Genomic DNA, 13,716 nt, shown 5'->3' with positions numbered 1-13,716 from the left:
TGACAGGTTGGACCAAACAAAGCCACTATTCACAGTGGGTACCGTGGCCTTCTGGGGGTACCAAAAATCGGGGCAAAAAAATTCACCTTCAGTATAATTCTTTGTCATCCCTTGCAAAATATTATTCCTTATTTATAAATTGATTATTTTTGTAGTTAGAGCATAGAAAACCTGTCTATGGCCTTCTAAATACAGTTTTTAATATTATTAAGCCCTCTAAGACATAAATTAACACCCCTATAGTCACCTTTACAGTGATATTACCCAATGTAGTAGACATAATAAGAGAAATAAGATATATACGACATAAATGAGACTGGGAAAGTTCCTTGTTGTTCCTTTTCTACTTCAGTACAGTACTTCCTACGGTGGCTATTGTCTCATCAATGTAACATTACTGACACCTAGCGACCAGCGTCAAATGCTACATATCACACAATGTCTTTGAATGCGTCTTCTGAATGTTCTTTATTTGGATTTTAGTTCATTTTGCCATTTTTATGCTTGAAAATGCTTTAAAAAATGTAACAATAAGCCATAGTCAACCACGAAACAGTGATGATTTCATACTATTATTTATTACCGATGTCATGGATTATATTGTGTCTGATTTTTGAGGTTCCACTGTAATGGAAGCAGTTTAACAGGATCACAATAAAGTTGTGTTAAATCCTGGGCATGTTTTATAAATACTGAGCTTTACACTTGGCAAGACATTTAAGATTTAACACTTATATTTGACTTTTATATTTAACATTCAAATTTAACGTTTAGCTTTAACATTTACATGTAATATTTAGATTTAATATATTTACATTGAGATTTAACATTTGGATTTAATATTTGGATTTAACATTTAAATTTGGATTTAGATTTAACAATTATATTTAACTTTTAAATTTAAATGTAATTGTTAAATATAAATCTAAATGTAAATATTTTAAATGTAAATGTTACATTTTAATGTTAAGTTTAGATTTCAAAGTTAAATATCACATTTAAATGTAACATTTATATTTAGATTTAACATTTAGCGTTAACAGTTATATTTACACCCCCATACATCTCTCTGTTCAGTATGAAAATGACATGTAAATTACAAAGGAAAGACAAAGGTCACATATAGATTTGCATGGTGAAACACTGCGGTCTATCACTATATCATACAAGTGTACTCCCTCTTAATGTTGACAATGAAGCCAACGCTATTTGTATGTGTTTAGAGACAAGAAGGCATCAGCAGAAGTGTTCCAGTTCATCCAGAGTCTTTCATTCTGCAAAACGGCAATTTATCACTGCCTTCATTTTTTTCTAGCAACAAAAAAAGAGATAGAGCAGACTTAAAACATCCACTCTGACCCAGGTCAAAGAAAACAAACAAAGCAGCAGGAAGGGAACACAGATCGATAGGTTGAGAGAGGTGAGGAGTTGCTTGGAACACAGAAAGTCAGGCTCAGCCAGCGCCGACAAGTGTCTGTTTAGCCTTCTTTTTACTTCGTGCAGCTGCTCAAGCTCTCACCTCTTACTCTGAAAAATACACTTAAGTGAGAAAAGTTTTGAGATGCCAGGAAGAACATGCTTTAGATGAGTGAACAAGTGCAGACTAATAATAAGTCTATAAGGTCTTCCTCTCCCACTACAGTTCATGCAGACACCACAGGCCATGAACTGTGAGTCTAATGCCTTAAATAACCCACATTGATGAAGGTCCATACACCGTCTAAGTGAGTCACTTCCACTGACTGAAATGCTGCTCAGCCACCCGTAGGGAGAACCAGGCTACTTTTTCTACTTTGACTTTTTGAGACTTTACACATTGGCCTTACTCATTAGAACCTTGGCAACTTATATTTGCATGAAGGGTGATTCATCAAAGACACATTTTAATAGGTGGGAAACTCACCCTGGGCTCTTTGGACTTTTTTTGTTCTTAGAATAAGATAATATTGCAGAAATTGCTTTGTCATAACTATTATCGCTACAGAAAACACAGTATGGAACTTGAATTGACCAAAAATAATGTAATTCAGAGCGTCCAAACTATTACCGTCACACTTGCCTAAAATGTAACTCTGTAAATCGTGTCCAAATTGTGGCCTGGGGGCTATTTCCAACCTGCAGCTTGTTTTTTATTGGCTTTCGATTTATTCTAAAACAAAACTAATTCATTATAAACTCATTCAATACCAAAGATGTAGTTTTTATAACGTTTTTATAAACCCGAACGCACTATCCTTACACACCACTGGGGCTTCCCATGCCAGCTCCTCCTTCTTGGACAATATTGAACCTTCAGGAAGTTGAGAGACTGGTCAGTTTGACTTTGCAGAAATGTGCTGTATTGCACTTTGAATCCCTGCCAGGCAGTTTGCCTTGATCGATGCACAAAGGCTTAGAAGAGGCAAAGAGGAGCTGGCACCTGTGAGCCACATTGAGTTTGAATTGACAGTTGCTGAGTTCTGAGGTGTTTCTCCAGCATAGGCAGGTGGCTGAGCCTCAGAGAATGCCCGCACTATGTTGAAATACTCTACTTCAATAGATGGCTTGCCTTGTATAAAGCCAGTATTACGGTAGGTTATTGCGGCACCCGACATCAGTGATTCTCAACGGCTGGGTCGCGGACCCGTTTTCAAGAGGTCGTGGATCTTTGCTACGAAAGTAATCTTGCGATGCATGTGAGAGGAAGGCTAACGGCTAACCCGTACAATCCGGATTGTCCATCGATCATCCTGGCCAATGTTCACTCCCCTTAAAACAAAATGACAACTTTTGAGATCCACCCAACGGACTGTGAGAGACTGTGAGTTATGTTTATACAGTCTTGAAAACACGACTTGGACTCAATTGCTATCATGCTACCTTTGGGGACAGACATGCTACAACAGGAGGTGACGACATCTGTGTTTATATCAGTGGCGATTCTAATATCACTGGTGCCCAGGGCGTGTCCCCCTATCATGTTATTATTAAATTTGCCGTTTTGTGATGGCCTACGGTGTTAATCAATAGAGAATATGTATTTAAATATTTTTGAATTGCTCTTTTTGTTTATCTGAAGAGTTGAATCAGAACAACTGGACTCCTCAGATATACCATGTACTAAAAACTAGTGGTGTCACGAGACACTCGACTCACGAGACGAGACGGTGCATGAGATTGGGTCCACTAGAAAGAGACGGGACGAGATTTTAACATTAATTCGAACAAATTCAGCATACTGTCTCATTCATTGTCATTGTTGATGGGCTCACTTTGCTCATTATTAATATTCCCATACGGGGGCCCTCTGAGGATAACCATAACTGGGATGTGGCCCATGCTGAAAACGAGTTTGACACCCCTGGTCTAGATGCTGAAGCAATGCACAAAGTGAACGCTCTTCTTGCCAGTTTAGAGGGGACAGACGAGGACAACCAGACATGCATGCACATGGCAATATTTGGAGGCCGGCAAAATGATCGACTTCATTTTCAATTTTCGTGTTAATAATCGCGAGAGTTTTTTTCTGAACAGGAAATATTGTCACATTTTAAGCTTGGGAGATCTCGTGACACCCCCACTAAAAACCATTACAGGCACTTTTTGTTGAAATGATTTGAAGTTTGTGTATAAAAAACCTATTGCTCATGAAATGTTTATTAAACTTGGCCCACTGTGTTGTTTTGCACTACCTTAATTCAAACTGCACTGTCTTTTCATCAGTTACATATGAGAGGAAAAAAATTCTTCAATTTGGGTCGCCGCTCGTCATTAAAGGGTGATGGTGGGTCCCGCAGTGAAACCAGTTAAGAACCATTGCTCTGCATGATATTGAGCTTTGTAAAGGGAGGAGCTGGATTTGCAGGAAGGGGTTTGGAAAGTCACTAAAACCACATTTTCACCAAATCAGATTCACCACAGTATGATTCAGATGGCTTGTTTCCACAGTCAAATTCAAGGCACTTGGAGCGCAAACTGCAAAATCTACATCAAGTTAAATGGAGGACCAGCGGAAGCCAAAGTACTTGGTGCGGGCTTGATGCAGCTATCTTTTCCAGACACTTTTTATGGGCCCTTTATAGCTGGAATTGCATAAACCTAAACCTAAAGTCCCAGAGTATCCCATCATAAACTGTTTTGACGTCAAACTGCTTGTGGTACACTCTTGTTAAAAAAAATACTTCACTTTGTTCAAGATGTAGTGGTCTTCAGCTATTCCGAAAGCATCCTGAATGTAGAAGGGATGGGGCTTTTAAAGAATAAATATAGAGGCATAGTGCGATGTGCATGCAAAGTCCCCTCAGGGCGTTTAAAGATGTACATCTGGTGAATATGGCAAAACGCGCACGGTCTACTGGGATGGTGCAGCTTTTAGCATTTGACTGAACACATACAGGCCGGAACTTTCTAGCCTCGCTCCTTCTGATCTTCTGATGTAATTGAGGTTTGTGTTGAGCAAATGTACAAAGCACGCCTGGAATAACATGGGCAGAGTCGGCGGCATACTAATGCGATCCCGTCTATGTGTTTACATGGTTTCATCGCTGCAGTCATTGAACATACTCTGCATCTAAGCGCAGAAACATCAAGGCCCAGCGCGATGCTCCAACTAAAATGATCGAAAAAGCAGAAAAAATGAGGATGAGACTTACAGTTGTACTTATTAAAGTTATTCAACCCCCAATGTAAACTACATTGATTAGCATTTATTATTGATGGCTAATTTCAATAAATGGTCAGATTGTGCTTAATGTACTAAGTAGTTGTGTATTGAGCTATTTAATTGTTTTTGTTTTATTGGCTTACTGCTACTACTACAATAGCCGGGTAACCAGTCCAGGGCAGTGGTTCTCATGAAACTGTTTCACGTCCGACCAATTTTAAATACTATTGAGAACCTGTTTGTATGCATTTATTTATCCGTACAAACCACTGTATGTGTTGCTGGCACCAGCATTGTTCAAGCATGAATAACAACACAAATCAACTTTCCAACCTTGAAGAAATGTAAGCACAGGAATCCCTCGTTTACTGTGGTTAATTGGTTCCAGACCTTACTGCGATAAGTGAATTGCCGCGAAGTAGGATTCCTTATTTATAAAGGGAATATTTTTGTACTTAGAGTATAGAAAACCTGTTTACAACCTTCTAAATACGTTTTTAACATTATTAGAGCCCTCTAGACATTAAATAACACCCCTCTAGTCACCTTTACAATTGTATTACCCAATATAGTAGAGACAATAAGAGAAAATAAGCCATTTAAGACATAAATAAGACTCGTGCTCATATGGAAGTGACGTCGGGCGTTCAGAGATTATATTTAGCTTGCCGTGGGTTATGGCCGCAACAGTAGCCCGTGTTTTTATTCGGGATTTGTATGCCTGTTGTGAGATCATTCAGACAGGCAATACAAGCCTGCTGTTCCAGCGATAAAGTCTAGTGCTTGTGTGTCTCACCTAACATTACAGTCACAATACTGACTAGTGACCAGTATAGAATAATACATATCACATATTCTTCAATATATCAATATATCATATTACAGCGTCTTTTAATGCTTCTTCTGAATGCCTTATGTTTGTATTCTAGTTTATTTAGCCATTTTTATGCTTGAAAATACTTAATTTAGGCAATATGCATACTCTTAACTAATAATAGGCCATATTCAACCTGATCTATTAATGAATATATTTTTGAAAAACCACGATAGCATAAAGCCTCAAAATGTGTAGCGCAAAGCAGCGAGAGATTACTGTATCATATAGTATGTAGTATATATTGTCCCCCCAGTAGTGTACATAGTGTACTAGACACTTCTCAATCCAGGTAGCATATAATTATAGTCGCACATTACTTTTATAAACACGTAGTCTTCAAGGCAGAGGCGTATTAGAAAGTACTCCGTAACAAAAGCGTCCGGTATGCTGTGTGATCATTTCATTTGTTTGCCTAACTGCGTCACAAGCTTGACGCAAATGAATTGTTTCAGACACCAGGTGTCGGCAAAAAAAACAACCGCAACCCAACTTCTACCTGAAGGCAGCACATGTTAAATTAAATACAGTGTTAGATTTTATCTATAAGCTGCACCTGACTGAAAGTCGCAGGACCAGCCAAACTATGAAAAAAGTGTGACTTATAGTCAGAAAAATTGGGTAATATATATTGTCTCTAGAAAAGACAGCAGCTAATACAATATGACATCGTTTTACTATTATTTTCTATTCAGTGTGGCCCTAAAAATCCTTCGTAGACACATAATGATATTGATTAAGGCTCTGGGTTGTTACAGTGAGTGATTGCTGCCTGGTCTTGTGTGATGCTGACCACACAGTATCACATTACCTTTAACATACACTCATTGATTGCTGCATTGAAACTTCTCTCCATCGATCAGTAGAACATGGGCTTGCTCCTGGTTGTTGACACGTTGTTCAGTGTCAAAGGTCCACTTTTCGCTCGCTCATGTCCGGGAAAGCTTGGAGAGAGAGCACAAAACAAGGTTCGATACTCTGAAAATGCAGTATTTCGAACAAAAATGCTACAGTGCTGCAGTAATTAAAGGTCACACTCGTCACAAGAAAATCCTAGTAAATTCTCACATTTCCCCTGTTACATCAAATCAGAAATGCCCTTCACACTGTGGTGCTGTCACAGAATGTGTGAAAGTAATACAACATTACCATGGCGACAATGGCAACAAAGTGAGCAGACACACATTTGTTGTGTTATGCCATGTTTTGAATAATACAAATGTGATGTGTGCGATTCAGTCCAAAAAGACCAGCATAGTATAATGTGTGTGCATGATGCTATGTTGCTCATAGAAAACTATGACAAAAAATTATATTGGCTCATCATAAATCCTGTTAAATACATTATTATTATTGTTATTAATATTCGTATTATGACAACTGTGAATGCAATTTAAAAAGGCTTTGCTGTTGGTGAATTCGAACATGTAAAAGTATCTATAACAATGACTTCGGAGCGCTATAAAACATAAAAGATCCTTCAAGAGTCTTCATGTTTTGTGCTTGCTGTTGCATGTAAGTACTTCTTGGTAATCTCTTTGGAAACTTTCCTCCATAAATGCCTACAGAACAATGCAATTCATTGAACGACTCATTGAACTCGCTTCACACTTGAGTGTCTCTCCAAACCGGAAACATCTAAAGGAATGCAATGTGTATTCATCAGTTATTTACAATCAACTACTGAGGCAAAACATGAAGAGGTTTCTCTCATGTGATCTGATAATCTGGCTGTGGGGGTACGCAGGCAGTTTATTTTTCACAAGTGAGTCCATTGAAGCATTTGAAGGAGCAGGGTTATAGTTGTCGACAAAGAGGTCAGCGCTCTAAAGATTTTTTTTGGTCTAAAACTTTTTATCAAATCATAATCTTGTGGAGGTGAAGGCTAGAAAAGCTGAGTTTTCTGCGTGAAATACTGTGAATACAGTGAATATTTTGAATTTAATGGATTCTTCAAGCGGGCCCGCACGGTGGCCTGGTGATTAGCATGTTGGCCACACAGTCAGGAGATCGAGAAGATCTGGGTTTGAAGATCTGGGCGATTGGCTGGCGACCAGTCCAGGGTGTACCCCGCCTCTCGCCCAAAGTCAGCTGGCATAGGCTCCAGCGTACCCACAACCCTAGTGAGGTTAAGCGGCATAGAAGATGGATGGACGGGTTCTTCAAGCACATGTGCCACCTATCCACAAAGACTCATGGTACTTCGTGGTGCCACACCTTTTGTGCTCTCGTGCTTGGCAACCCAGAATACAGAGTGCAGGTGTTTGAGCTCAAAACCCAGGCAAACACATGTCTTACTTCAATGACATTTTTGAAACTCCACCCTGAACTGATGTGTGCATTGGTGCAATTATTCAAAGTAACTTTAAAAATAATTTAATATCTGCCATGCTACAGGAGCCGTCAAGGATGAGAGCAGACTGCTTCTTGACATTTGATAAATATGGAAGGTAATTGGCTGCTATGTACCTTCACAGCAGAGTTTACTTACCTCTATTCTACTGTGCAGGTAAGGTTACGAATGAGACCTTGATCATACTATTGATCATACATACTTTATTATTTTACATTATTAGCACCCAAGCACCGAACGATAGAGGTGCAGAGACCCCTATGGAACGGCAAGGTTTGTCTTCATTATTCCATGCTTTAACTTGCATGAAAATTCACCAACATTTCAAAGCACATCGGGCCCGGCACAAAATTTGTGTATTTTATTGTGCTGAACACCTTCCACCCATCCTTCTTCTATGCTGCTTATCCTCACTAGGGTCGCGGGTATGCTGGAGCCTATCCCAGCTGACTTTGGGCGAGAGGCGGGGTACACCCTGGACTGGTCAATCGCAGGGCACATATAGACAATTAACCTAACATGCATGTTTTTGGAATGTGGGGGGAAACCGGAGTACCCGGAGAAAACCCAAGCACGCACGGGGAGAATGTGCAAAATCCACACAGAGATGCCCAACATAGATTCGTACCCAGATCTTCTCGATCTCCTGACTGTGTCGCCAACATGCTAACCACTAGGCCACCGTGCAGCCGGGTGCTTAACACAAACCCCCAAATCCCTTACGTTAGTGCCACCAGTTCACGACAGGACCCAAAAAAAAGGTCTCTAGAATCCATATTCGCAAACAAACACAACATCTGACATTTTACTTTGGATCAAAATCAGGTGTTGTATTTTGAGGGACTTTGACCAAATGAGCCCAAATTAATTTCACGGATACTAGACAGTTGGACGATGGCAAATTGCGAAGCTTTTTAGCCTGGGCCGTAGGATGTTTGCTGGGCATGAAGACAAAGTTTAGTGTTCAGTCTGGCAATCGCCACCTCTGCTGGTGGTACGATGAAGTTGACACCCTGAAGCTATGCATCAGTCGCTTCCTGAATCAGTCACAGTGCCCCTCAGTGGAAACAGGAAAGGCCAAAAAAGTGTACTTACTTGCAGGAATGAGGAGAACTAAGTTAAGTGGAAGCAAAACAGAATCCAACATCAGCACCATCAGCAGGTCTATGCCCCATAAGAACACATTATATAATAAACAGTAAGTGAGCTCTCAGTGGAGTGTTCTTCTTCCTTCCTCACAGTCAGAAGGAAAGGTCAGGAGACTCATTTTGTGCAACATCAGCTGAAGAACTCAAACTAAAAGCCACCCAGGGAAACTGACACGAGGTGCACTCGACCGTCGCTGAAATCACTTTCCACGCAAATCACATTTGCTCAGAGGTGGTGAGACACACGACTGATCGTGGTCTGAACAAATGTGTTCCCAGTAAGCATTTGTTCTTTCCTTGTGTCTGCCGTACTGATGGCACATCGGCGCTCGTGTTGACAAGATAAAATAATGTGAAAAAACAACTGAGGAATGCTTTGAAGCTAATAACAGCAGGTGAGATCGTTTTGAAGAAGTCATCCCCAAAGCGAAATCATGAGTTATAGGAACAGGAAGTTTAGCTCAACATGTTAACCACAAATCTTTCCATACATGCCCTGCTCAGAATGCTTGTTGTGTCTCTTGGCAGTGCCGAGAGGGTGGAGGAAACACCCGGAGACAGGCCAGGATATAAATGGAGGACAACAACCCAGCAAAAGGACTGCGCTCTGGTCATTTGTGCCCATACATCCAACCATCTTCCTTCACTTATCCAGGGTTGGGTGCTGGGGCAGCAGCCGTTCAACTCCTTCCAGGGGATTCTGAGGTGTTCCCAAGACACTTGAGAGACATAGTCTCTCCAACATGTTCTGTGTTTTCCTCGAGGCCTCCTACTGGTCGGATGTGAACAGCTCCCCGGGGAGGCATCCTGACCAAATGCCTGTGCAACCTCATTTCAATGCAGCCGAACAGTAATATGAGTTCCTCCCGAATGACAGTGGTTCTCACCCTATCTCTAAGAGAGAGCCCAGCCACCTTAGGGAAACTCATTTTGGCCGCTTGTACCCGCGTTCTTGTCCTTTCAGTCACTACCCAAAGCATAGTGACGGTAGGAACGTAAATCAACTGGTAAAGTGAGAGCTTTGCCTTTTTCCCAAGAATGGCCCAATGGAGGGTCTGCATCACTGTAGACGCCACACCAATCCATCTGTCGATCTCACGATCCATGCCAGGCTCATTTGAGCGTTCAAACCAAACTGAATCTAATCTAGACTTGAATCTAATTAAGCATCTCTGGCATCTTGCATTGATGCATCGACCACCACAATGTCCGCAACTTGACTGATGACTTGACCCAGGTCTGGGAAGATGTCTTCAGGAAACCATCTGTCGTGGAATATATACAGGCCATACACACTTCTGAGCTACAGTACATCGTGAGCTGTCTCAAGGAATTTCAGTCATTGGATTAGCCTCCACTTTGCACTTGGATTTTGAGTATAATTCGGAACACCAATGATCAGCAAGTTAATGGATGACACTTTCTAATGAATAAAGATTTCAAAAGAGTTTACAGTAAATCACCGTGATCGGTGGGTGGTGTGATTTGGATGTTCCTTTTATTAATTCTTTTAATATATTTGATGTTATTCCAATGACAACGCAGACTACAACAACCAGAATGCAATGGACCTGTTGCTCTGAAGGACCACTCCCAAGCTGCAGTCACAGTAAAGTCTCATAGGAAAACAGAATACTTAATGGCATGGAAGTGGAAAAGTTCTTTTCCAGTGACTAAAACCTGAACATACAGATAAAAGAGAAGATAAAAAGTGATAGAGAGATTGAAAGCACGGATGAAATATTGAACAGAAAAGGAGGTCTATTTTTGGAAGCAAGTAGAGGTGGCTGGGGGCGTGGTTCCGTTGTATTATTGATGTTGCTGAGCAAGTGGGGGCTCTCTGGTTTCTCGCCTGAGAGAACAGCTGAGCCGAGTCTTGTGGTGTTCTGTAGGGAGCGCTCATTGCATTAACAAGACAAAATGGAGCAATAAAAGAGAATGAGACGGTCCTTAGCGGCAAAATAGTTTCAGTAGCACTTTTTCCAGGGAGCCCACAAAACAGCAGAAGCACAAAAGGAGGAAGGTTGACATGTAACAGAGAAGCTTGTCTCACCTCCTTCCCCATGGAGAGGGCGAGCATACAGAAGTATTTTTTCCTGCACTTTCCGATGCAAAATTAGTACAAAGAGTACATGGTTCAGAGCAAAAATGCTGCAGACACTGCAAGATCTCAAAACATAATTTTACACAAATTACTGATCCAGCGGATTTGTTTGTTAGTTAGCAGGATTACACCAACAGAACCGGTTTCCATGGGAGTTTTACTGAGCAAAAACACTATTCAACTCATGTTCATCACTGTCGTTCATCTCCTCTGACTTCCACCAATGTGAATGATGGACACATGGCCATGACCTTAGATTATCGTCTCCCACACATCATCACAGTAATGCTTTTTGCCCTGATCCTAGAACAGTTCAGGGCCAGACAGTCTCGATCGTGACATATTCGCCAGACACTTTTAATACTCTCACTACTAATACAGTACAGTCATCCCTCGTTTATCGCGGTGTATTGGTTCCAGACCCGACCACAATAAGTGAATTTCTGTGGCAAAGTAGGACTCAATATTAATAAACTGAATATTTTCGTAGTTAGAGCATAGAAAACCTATTTATGACTTTTCAAATACGGGTTTTACACACGTATGGTTTTCAGTCTATGTAAAAATGAAGTGTTGCTGCTAAAATACGGATGTTTGGAATCCATTCAGGCATCAAGTCACATATTAAAAGTGTTTTCTTCGAAAACGTTCTGACATTTATTAAACCGGTAAGTTTTATTGTATTAATATACTTAAAAAATCTGACTTAATTTAGCTTCTGTAGCTGTAGTTTGTCTCCTTGTTGGTGTAAACATTGCTCCCTTCCTGGCTTTGTTTTGTGAATTGAATGTTGTTAGGAGTGGCGCCATGACACAAAAAAAGGTCGCTCTGATGATAGCTTCATCATAAATGTCACTTATAGTCTGGTGTTTTTTTTCCTCTACATGACGCAGCTTTTGACTGATGCGACGTATACTCCAACTTGTAGTAGTCCAGAAAATACAAATCTTGCACCACAGGTTCAAAATAGGAGATCATTTGAGAAAATATTTGTGTCACACAGTTCAAGTCATTACTTGATAAGGCCACTCACTGGTTTTGTGGAACAAAAAAGCTAAACAAATATTATATGACAAAATACCACATTTGCTATCTCTGTAAAACAACACACACACTGCAAGGGAACGCACTGCAAATGTCAGCTTGCTAAGTAATTAACTGCAGTGTATGCTATATCATGCAACAAGATCTGCAAATATTACTTCATTCCAAAATTGGGTATTACATTATGGATACGACGCAAACAAGACCCAGATAATGGAGGTTGTCTTTACAAGGCTCCAGAGGAGATCATTTGTATACACAAAATAAAAACAACAAAACATGAGGACAGCAATGAGACATTGCAGAATTTTCCTGAATCATAATGTTGTTGTTTTTTTAAGTTTGTAAATGAGTGCCACATGCAGGGATCCTCCATCTGCAAAAAGTGTGTGGGTGGTTTGGAATCTAAATAAGTTAGGCGAGCTATAACTTTTTTTTTTTTCCACCTACATTTTTCTCGCGCCAGGCCTGAGCCAGTGTGATTGGATCTTCAGTCTCTCCTGTAGAGAAGATGCCAGACAGACCTTGAGCAAGTCAGCCACTTTCCTTTGTGTTGCTAAGCAAGAGCACATCCCTTCATTAGACTGCAACTCTTGACAGCAGCTCATGCTTCCGCAGCTTCTCTGACAGCACAGTGTTGGTGCACATGTTGAGACTCCCACCTACACAATGCTTGCGCTTCACTGGATGCTCAGCGCAATGGAAAATGGGCACAAAATAACACTTCCTTATAGCACATAGTAACACATAGAATGCACACAGAATAATGACTTCACTGGCCACTGTGGTCGGTGCGCCCGCACAATTTGAGATCCGCTGTCTTTGTGGTATTCACATACAAAGAAGTGTTTGCAAAAGTTTAACCTAATCATGCAGCCATATAAGGCACAACAAATATTAGAAACACCCCTCAGTGTGATGCAGTGTACCGCTACTCTGTCACTCCACCCACAACCACGACAATAAATACAATAAAACGTATACATATTGTGATGAAATACAAAATACCTCTCTGATGGTATTATGTTTGATAATGCACATGTCCTTACTGTAAATTAAACTGTATAATAATGAGGATTGTTGTACTTTTATATACATACACATCAGTAATAATTTGCAGTTTGACACAACTCATTTCTAAAATTGTATTGCTGTGCACAATCGGAGAGTAAAAGCCATAGTCTCATAGAAAAAGCTGCAAAAAATGTCAGCCTCGTGACTGTGGAGTCAACACCACTCCCGCATTACAGCTGAGTCACTTTCACCAAAACTGTGTCGGTATACAGTCGTCCCTCCATCGTCACTTTGAGCTTCCAACTGCGTGGCTTCATTCTATCATGGTTTTTCAAAGATATATTCATAAATCATGCTGTTTTGTGGTTGAATATTGTTAATAGGGGTGTCACGAGATGAAAACGTGACGATATAAAGCTGTGCCGCAAGAACAGGGCAGCCAGAAGCTGTGAACTATGGCATCGCTACTATGAAGGTAATACACTATTATTCACTACTTCCTGGTTCTGCACTCTAAGCATCATGGGAACTGTAGTT

The 13,716-nt window shown here is 40.5% G+C and overlaps 1 long non-coding RNA gene across 2 annotated transcripts in view; it reads right to left on the bottom strand.

Moving 5' to 3' along the window:
• Positions 1-13,716, bottom strand: part of LOC129170782 (uncharacterized) — a 30,218-nt gene that overhangs the window by 5,716 nt on the left and 10,786 nt on the right. The window contains exons 1-2 of one of the 2 annotated variants that reach the window (XR_008566678.1): positions 12,616-12,769; positions 6,328-6,460 (exon numbers count right to left, since the gene is read on the bottom strand). This is a non-coding gene — a long non-coding RNA (uncharacterized LOC129170782). Of the gene's footprint in view, positions 1-6,327; positions 6,461-12,615; positions 12,770-13,716 lie in introns of those variants that run through there. The other variant, XR_008566679.1, reaches the window with a different exon arrangement.

This window comes from Dunckerocampus dactyliophorus, chromosome 18, assembly GCF_027744805.1.
Source record: "Dunckerocampus dactyliophorus isolate RoL2022-P2 chromosome 18, RoL_Ddac_1.1, whole genome shotgun sequence".
In the NCBI taxonomy this organism is placed as follows: domain Eukaryota; kingdom Metazoa; phylum Chordata; class Actinopteri; order Syngnathiformes; family Syngnathidae; genus Dunckerocampus; species Dunckerocampus dactyliophorus.
This window is presented reverse-complemented; position numbering and strand designations above follow the sequence as displayed.